The sequence below is a fragment of the Bombus vancouverensis genome, chromosome 10 (genome assembly GCF_051014615.1).
Source record: "Bombus vancouverensis nearcticus chromosome 10, iyBomVanc1_principal, whole genome shotgun sequence".
NCBI classification, from domain to species: domain Eukaryota; kingdom Metazoa; phylum Arthropoda; class Insecta; order Hymenoptera; family Apidae; genus Bombus; species Bombus vancouverensis.
The window spans coordinates 10,258,146-10,268,159 of NC_134920.1; positions in this window are offsets into that span (position 1 = coordinate 10,258,146).

The following is a 10,014-nucleotide window of genomic DNA, read 5'->3' on the forward strand; positions in this document are numbered from 1 at the left end:
ATCGAGGGTCACCCTTTGCCTATTGTCCTCTGTTCGATCTTCTCGCGTATTGTTTACACAACATAATAAACGTGAAATACGCATTGTTTACCGAAACAAGTAAGTTGGAACTTACCATAGTGGCACGAGTTGAAGGAAGATGCCAAGGTCGTCAAGGAGCAAGACAAATTGTACTGCAATCGTTTATGCAAAAGCCAGAATAAACAAGAGAAATATCTTCTTTCAGCCAACAAGCCGCCGCTGTTGATAACACTTTCTTTTTTTCTTCTTACGATACGAGATATCAAGCGACAAGAAAATATTTACGGACGTCGCGGCCTAACTTCTTCGACCTATCTATGTCGTATTCGTCGAAACAAATGCCAAGTGATTCTCTTTAGCAATTGACGTAACGATAGAACTCGTAGATACGATTGCGCCAACATATACCGAGTAGACTCGGAGATAAGCTGGTTTTACGTTAGTCCAGTTTGGCCGGATCGAGTAATTACGTTTCACTGGTTCGACTGCAGATCGAACGATGTCTACGTTGTTCCAGTCTTTTACGAACCGTTTTCGAAACAACATTGTCTGTACTGGCGATGGATCAGAAAAAGTAGATTTTCCACGAACGACGACACTGTGCTGAAACGAATAGACACCGTTTACGCTGTTCCAGTTACAATCCGATGCCGGACTGAATCACTGGACCAGGACGCTCCTGGACCAGTGTAGAACCAGCTCTACGATTGCTTCGCATCTTCCCTCTGATTATCCTCTTTATTTCATATCGCGGTATTCCTCACATGCAAAAGTTTCTTTCGTTTTATTATTTATATATTAATCGTCTATGATCCATTTTGTAGTAATACAACAAAATACAAAATGGATCATAGATAATTGAATAAAATAACGTGGCACGAACAACTTAATGCAATATTGGAGGTGTTGAAGAGAAAACCGGATAATTTTAGAATTATTTATATATTAATTGTCTATGATCCATTTTGTAGTAATAGAACAAAATACAAAATGGATCATAGATAATTGAATAAAATATCATGGCACGAACAACTTAATGCAATATTGGAGGCGTTGAAGAGAAAACCGGATAATTTTAGAATGCAAATGAAAACTCATAGCATCATCGGTAGCCGATGCTTCACATATTTATGGGAAATTTAAAGATGCTGAAATGTAGGGATTGCGCACAGTGACGACACATCTACATACGAAACATCGTCGAACGTTCGACAATTAACAGAAGCAAGATACCAGAACACCCATCGCCCTCCGTTTCTCTCGTTGAAACAGCCAAATAACAAAATCCATCTGTTCAGAAGCAACCGGGATAAAAGGAAGATAATTTTACAGTTCGCACGAGCACATCGCCAAAAACAACAGCGAATCGCCCTAAATTCACTCGGGCTTGCTCGTAAAGCTCGCTAATCTCGCTGCACCATGCAGCGTGCCACGAGCTTTTGTATTACCTTCAGCTTACACAGGTCGCAAACGCTGGCCGGCCGTGTAGCTTTGGCATAAATCGCGTCTCATTTTCGTCCGCGGGCGACGTGCACGCGGCAGTAAACGAATTTCCAACGGTCGGCAATGGCCACGGGAACCACGGGAATTCGCCTTTGAGCGCGTTATTACGCGCGTAGACGACGCATCACGGTCGCGTGCGTTTCACGCCGGAAACCGTGGCCGCGGTCGGTGAACGTTCCCGGAAGCGGTGTGTTTCACCTGGTGCGTCGCGCCGTAGAAAAAAAAAAAAGAAAAGAAAAGAAGAAACGGAAGAAATTGGAAGAGCGCACGCGGCTGCAAATTTTCTGGGATTCGTCTCGCGAACCTTGTAACCGGCGTGTAATTTAATCGGATTTAATTAATCGGTCGAGCGGAGCACGGCTGGCCGTCGCGCGGGGAAAAACTGGTACTCGGAACCTGGTGCGCCGGTACTTCGGCGTAAATCGTCCAGTTTTTGAGGGAATTACAGATGAGACGGGAGGTTTCCAGTTTGCTCCCGGGTTTCCCTTGGTGAACTGTACACTGTCAACGACGCATTGTTTTAGCTTCTTTGGATATGTCATTTCTTGGACGCGCGTAATTTCGAGAATTTCAAGGACGACCAGGCGGAGGGTACGAATTACGAATTGGCGGTAACGATCGTTAGGAGTTATGAAATTTCCTGGCGGCTTTTTGCTTGCGGAGAGAACTGATTTGGTTTGGTTTTTTTTATTTTTTTTTGTTTTCACAAGGAAATTTCGGGGATGGGACAGCGACGAATGAATTACGAAATGGTAGTAACGAGGAATTGGATGTGCAGGTGTTTTATCGTAGGAAGTTGTATTCCGATTTAGACAATTAAAATTATTATTGGAGATTACTGGTATTCATCGTTAGTGCTACTGTCCGACCGAAGCTCTTGACTGGGTTTTCAACGTATCGGAGCTTATTGCGCACAGCGTGCAATGATAATGTCGAGAAACAAATAGTATTTTATAGGGGAAACTAATTTTAAGTTTTGGAGGGAATCGCGCGAGTTTCGAAGTTTCCACGAATTGCATGAAACTTGCATGAAACGAAGACGAGAGTTGTTTGAGAATTTTGGGCATGATACAGTGGTGACACGAGTTGCCAAATAATTATAATATTCAAAAGTAAATGATTCGATCGAAAATTACTTGCAAGGAGAATAGCTTTAAATTCCTCGAGTTACACGATGTATTTCCCTTTGAAGAATTTCCGTAAGAAAGCAGGCAAAATAATAGAATAAGCTAATTGCCATGGATAGATGATCAGATATTTCAAAGACAGAGTTTCCGGAAGAAAAGATCTAAAAGGTGACAAACCATGTAATTAATTCAGATAACAAGAAGGATTACGCGAAACAGAGATGTTAACATACAAGATCGATATCGATATGTTCTAATTATCGGATGAGATTGTGAAGATTTTGCTACGGATGCGAGTCTAAAGAAGATTCTCAGCTGCTTAGAAATTGTTCGTTTCGAACACGTTAAGAAACGTGCGCACGATCGTGTTAAGAAACAGATAAAAGATAGAAAATGAAATATCGCTCTTTTTAAAGGCGCAGCTTCCTCCTCAACCGTATTATTATGCCACCGACGATAAAACACAAGTCACGCGTAACACTCTGTACTTATCAATAACGATAAAATTTTATCGTCATTCCGAGCTCATTAAAGTCTGCTTAATTACCGCAGCATCCTCCAAATCACGATCGACGATCTCTATAACCGTATCGCGAAACATACGTTGAAATCTACAGAAAACGTAACAAAGGAGACTCGTTCCATTGTTGTTTCTACGGCACGTAAACCCGAAAAACTTCTCACCGTTAAAAACTTTCCAATTCCCCTTGAGATCTCTCGACGACCATACTTTTTACGATCTCGATTAATTATTCGTGCCGAAATATTTACGTATTTTCCTTATTATTTAAACACCTGCATTCTGCCTGAAATATGCTCTCGTTACTAAAACTCTCAAGAGCATCTACGAAAGTACTTTCGGAAATATCCCAGTGAAACACGGTCGAATAATCAAATTGCCTGTTGGTTGCCGATGATAACGTAAAACACATTGCGTCATAGTCTTTTTTCTCCAGTTTTTCTACACGGTAGCATCTCTTTGCTTATCTAAATAACGTCCCCTTGGATTTTATTGGCCACAGCTGTCCTCCTTCGGAGTTGGTAACCCCGATGCACACGATATTCATCGATGGCTGCTTGCGATCGTCGACGAACGTAAATCTTTCGCTAGCCAAAGGTTACCTGTCTGCGACGTACTGTATCGTAATTTTCAAACAAATCGTTCCAACATTTATATCTCTTTGATTCTCCATCCTAAGGTTTCTCGCGTTCGTACGATCTCGTTTCGTTTCAGTTTTGCATTCGGTCGAATTTCGCGTAGCTTTATTTTCATAACAAAACTACGCTGTATATCGAACGACCAATTCGTGGAATCGACGGGGAGACCAAAAAGGACGACGGGGGCGGCTTCGTGTGGGAAAATTGAACTTTCGAAGGAATAGGAAGAGGGGCAAAAGTCTAGGGAAATGTCGCTTCTCTAGAATAACAATATAATTATGCTGTACATATTTTCGTATATACTATATGTGTATATACGACTAAAGAGACACTCGGTGATTGTCGAGGTGATATTGGCTTGACAACTAAGTGATTGCGGATTTTGTCAATACCATCTAATGACAAAATCCGCGATCACTTGGTTGCCACCCAATAGAAGGTCGACCAGAGTGCGCTTAATTTTAGACGCTAATTAAAATTTGGTCTGCGGCACTGGGATCGTGCGGGAGGTCTCTGATGGATTTTAAGTCCTTGATTTAGTATAGCGTCGTTGGTATATATTGAGATATGTATAATTTCATGTGCTAGACTAGATTAGGATATAACCTAACAAACACGAAGATGGTACCCCGCTGGGGGTAGCCACCCACGTGATAATCAAGCAGCCAAAAAATTCTACCAAATGTCCAAATCGGACAAACTGTGAATGTAAACAACTAAATAGAAAAAACAAAGAAAAAGACTGGGTTAACTGCGCAGTAGTGATACGTGCATGTGAATATCAGTGCGTGCAAGTATGTGTGCGCGCGGCGTCTGGAAAACAAAGGAATGTAAACTGTGCAGTGAACAGTCTGGTATGGAAGAAAGTGCCGAGACGCGTGCAAGCGTGTATCGATGAATATCTTTGAAATCCTTTATCAAATGGATATATAACTATCGTAATATCAATTCTAAGTGAAAATTTAGCGTTACTATACCATTATTTCGGCTATTAAGATCCGAAATTCTCAACGGTATATTTCTTTCTAAACGCGGTATGTACGAACGCGAGAGAGAAACAGTCACCGAGAATGATTTAAAGTAGAGCGCTCCTGGAGACTGTGTTTGCGAGCATCCACGGTGTCATTAAAACGCGGCGATTTATCGTGATTTATATCACGGCTGTCGGATTTAATGCGACGGTCATCCGATTATGTTATTACAAGCGTGGGCGTCATTTTGATATACGTCTTCGCAGCTCTTAAAATATGCACACGGCGTCCGTGTCCCCTGTTCCGTGTATACCGCCATCTCCAACCCTCCAGATGGAAATTTATGCGCGTAAGCGCGCGCTCGTCCGCTCATTAACCGTTTAATCGACCGATCGTTTTATGGGAAAGGAGTCTGCCCGGTTCTTTCCCCCGTGCCTTTCGTCGAATACTTGGCAATTTTGCCAGACGATTCTATACCTCGTTACATATTTCCTTCGCAATATTTCCCTCTATCTGCCAGCGATTTTCTATTTAAACGAATGCCTTTCAGTCTGCAGAATAGCGCCGAAGCGATAGAATCTTCGCGCGAGTAACGAGCGATCTGTCGCTTCGGTGTATCTTCGAGATCTAAAAACTTCAGGTATTTTGATAATTTTGTCGGACGATTCCGCAGATCTCGATCGATGCTGCGATCGACAGTTTGCGAAGTTCGGAGAATAGCGTCGAAGTAGTAGAATTTTCGCGAGTAACGAGCGATCTATCACTTGCGCGTATTTCGCAAATCTGATAGTCGCCGATTATGCGAAACAGTCGCAGATTCCGTGTATCTTGACGATCTCCTGAATATTTCCCACTTGCAGACGACTTTCGAATTCCTCGAATCGAGCAAAGGAATCGAAATTTGGCAAATAGCACCGAAGCAACGAGTAGTCTCTCGTAATTGAAAAAATGTCTAAAATCGCATACAAGTTCGAAGCGGATTTTCCTAATTCTCCGATAAGCTTGAGAACATGCGATCCGCATCTTCGACGGACGAGACGTTTCGTCACAAACTTCGTATCTCTCGCTCTAATTTCTCCATTTCTTCGGTAGAAATTTCATACGGCGGTCGCCGATATCGTCGATCTGATCGCCAAGCGGAATCGCCGCGACTACGAGCTTCGCGTAAAATCACCATGCTTCGACGAAAGGAGAGAATACTTTGACGTCGGAGAACCCTGACGTTTTTAGACCGACGTAGAAGCGGAGGCAGCCACGAAAAGTATCGAATCAATATTTGTTATCGGACGAATTCCAGATGCTCCGTGCGATTTCGCCTCGCAAAGTGGAATTTGTTCGTGCGTCAGCATTAAACTTCAGGTTTCGCGTGGGCGGCGGTGCAGCCCCGGTGAAATCGATTAAACCGCGCGCTGAAAATCGTACAACGTAAATACACAGGCGGACGGGGTGGGGCCATTTTCTAAAACGAGATTGCGTAACAAGTTACAAAACCGTATATTAGATTCTATCTTCGAGTTTGTTTTCACCGCCGTTTTAACGGACATTAAAGGACATTTCCGATGGTTAAAACGAAATGAAACAACTTTCTGAATATCACGAAATTGCTACAAGTAACACGGCAATAGTATCTAACTCGTTTAAGAACGCGTTTAACGTTGTTGCGCTATTTGAGTTTCTCCCTTTCGTTTCGACAAGTCGAAATAATCATCGGATATAACGGCGCTTGTCGAGCTGTTCGAGCCTGTAATATCGAAATGAACCGAGAAAATCGCCCGTTTCAATTATTATTTGCGTCTTTGTTCGTAGAACCTATTGGCGATCCGGTGTTCTAATTAAACAACGCAATTTTCCGTTTCCAGGCTCCGGTATATACAGGGTGTCCTGGATTTTAACGCCTGAACGTTGTCGATTTATCGTAGGTACGAGTCTATTGTAGATAAGAGGAAAATGTTACGTAAACGTAGATCGTTTAAAGCTTTCTCAGCAAGTTGCGACAAAAGTATGAAATACGAAGGAAATGGTGGAAGACTCGCCGCTTATTTACCTTCGCTCTGCTTATTCGAAGATAGCTGATTCTTCATCTCGAGATGATCCAGTTAGATACCAAAGTGAAACGAAATAGAAACGCACTTAATAGATTCCATTTTCGGTCGTTGTCAATTTCTCGTATCGTCAAGAACGGTGGATGTCTTTCTCTTTTTTCTTTTTTTTTTTTTTTTTTTTTTTTTTGGTTGTGAGAGCCTGGCCACTCTGTGTAGATAAGCGATAAGTAGACCGTGGACTTCTCCGTGTGATTTCACGTTTTCGCGAGAAGGACCGGGGAAATGGAAGTCGCATGGTAATTTGTTTCGCTTGCCACAATACTAAATTTACGGCGAGCACCTCGCTTTGAATATTTTATACATTTTCGTATATTACGCGCGTCGCCTGATTTTTTTCCAGCTACAAATTTGTCAGAAGCGGATAAAAATCCGGGCTCTGGCGAATAAGTAACAGCAACGTATACAGATGTGGTAAACGAGATAAGTTACGACCATTTTCCCCAGCAGAGTCGTTGAAAAACGTAAAATTTCTGTTGAAGATTAGGAGATTTGGAATAAAACGGCGTTGGATCATGTGAACGAAACATAAAATCCGCGCTTAGCAGGCGTAAAATGTTTTTAAACACGTTTGAACGATATGGTTAAACGTTGTTTCGGCTGAACATTTTTCAGTTTAGCGCACGCAAGTATTTGGTAAAAGCCGCTACAGCACGAAGCTCGCGTAATTAATGCGTACAAAATAGACGAAAAGGAGATATGTTAGGTCTTCATTTTTTAGTTTTATTTTTCCAGTCGGACAACGCAACGAAAAATCGTATCCGCGTGCGAACAACGATAACATTTTTCGGCGTTATGCTCGCTATTGCGAGTAATTTCCTGATGTAAGGTTAAATACCTTCCGAGCTTACGCTGCGCTTTCCAACGCGCAGTATTCATTCGCGTAATAACGATCAGTATTAATTTCCAGAATTGTTCAGATCGTACCGTACTTCCTTCCGAGTTGAAGCTTTCTTTCCAAACTCTTTCTTTCCTCCTTCCTTTTATTCTATTTTCCAATTTCTATCATCCTCTCTTTATTTCTATATATTACATTATATTTCTAGTTTCCTTTTGTTGCAGTTTCAGAAAAAAGCTAATGTATAATAAACTTCCATTCGGTACTTGCTACATCTTTTTCGTCGATTTGTCAATTTCCCTTTAGATCGAAGCGTTAGATTCAACCAGAGTCAAACATACCAGTTTTACTCGCACTATTGTTGTATTTTCTAATTTTCAAGCGTATGATATATCTTGAAACAATTTCCAAGATGCAAGATGCTGCTTTTCTTTCGCACGTTTCACAAAAAAAGGTGGACATGAAAGAATGTCGAATTGAACTCGACATAAGAGTACAAAGGGATAAAAGACGTCTCAGCAGCAAGTTGACCAACGAAGCGACATATCCCAAACGATGAAGTTAAAAGAGACATCCTGTATAACAATAGGAAATTTAAAAAATCATAGCAACGCGTCTAACATCGTCGCTTTTCTCCATTTATCGACTCGATCGAGACGCCTGCCGAACGTCTGAAATTACAAAATTATCGAAACAGCGTTAGAACCTCTGCTCTACCAAAAATCCAAACCTTTTGCATGGAGACTTTCCTTCAGGACGACAAATTAATTTCGGTCGGCGGATTACAAAATTATCGAAAGAGCGTTAGAACGTCTGCTCTACCAAAAATCCAAACCTTTTGCATGGAGACTTTCCTTCAGGACGACAAATTAATTTCGGTCGGCGGAATCGCCGGGCTCTGATGTTATTCCTCGGACGCGGAATGCGTCGATTCACCGTTGCGGGAAGCTGGCTGATCCGCCGGTATAATCTGGTCGGCAGATCTCGACGAGAGGCGGGCGTAGATGGCGAGTTTAGACAAGGGTTGCCGCTAAATGGATTCGAGCGGGGCGAGTAAAGCACGACGAGCGAGCGAGCGAGCGAAGCTAGACGCTTTCACTCGTAGCTGTGCAGCAGTTCGACAGGCCACGGGATCGCGATTGCTCTGGCGTATCGCGACAACGACGACGACGACGTTGAAAGCGAGTCGCGTGGTAAAAGCGTGGCGAACCTCGCAAAGTGTCTGCAGGCTCTCTGACACGCGGACAATCTCGTTACGCGTCGAGCTGAAAAATTCAACGCTTCTGCATGTTTCTCGGCAGATGATTGTTCCTTTCTTCGTCGCCCTGTCGCATCGTTTGCTCGTTACAAGCGTTAAAGAGTCGATCAGAGAGACTTTAAACGGATCTATCGACTTGTTGGATTTTGCAAAATAGTTGGCCATAAGATTCGAACACTCGTTATGCGGAACTTTCCGAAACTTCATTAGCATTCTGATAACATTAGACTATCGTGATTACGTTGATGCAGTTGCAAACTAATTTGCAAACGTGTACAGTAGCTACAAGCACGCGGGTACGTATTAGGTTGTTCGACATGTTTCTTTCATTTTATAAGGAAACAATGTGTTTTATCGTTGAAGTGGTTACCACGTTTAGGAAAACTCTTCGTCTGGTCTTTTTAGTTTTCTCAAGCACCGAAGCCATCGACAGCGTATAAACAATAGACTGGGACAAAGACAGACCATAAACAGTAGACAGGCGCCGATGGCTCCCGGGTTTTCAGTTATAGGGTAGACTAGGGCACACTACTTGTACTTGCACTTCTGCGTTAAAATATATTTTCTACTTTTCAATTTATCCACGCGTTCCTCTGTTCGTACATCTAATAATCTCAACATTTATATTAGTTTGTTGAATTATGCACGAACATAATAATAGAAATGGTACGAAATGGATTATACCTAATTCAATAAAATAATATAAAACAGAAATTCTTGTTCGTCTATTATCGTCTTATGAAACGAAAGAAACTTCTCGGACGACCTGATATATCTCGCGGAGATGACAAAAGCGTGCAAACAAGCAATTATCTGGCATATTAACGAGCCTCGTTCGTTACGTGTCTAAGACAATAGTTCATGGGATTCAGAACGTGTATTAATTCTTCGCCAAATGCGTATTTGCAGTAACTTCTACGTACCTATTTATACAGAGTATTCAGGCTATTACTTTCCAACGTTTTTCCCGCGAACGACGAGGATCAGTGAAGAGATGAATAGTTCAAAGTCAACTACACATGTTCGCGATAACATGATC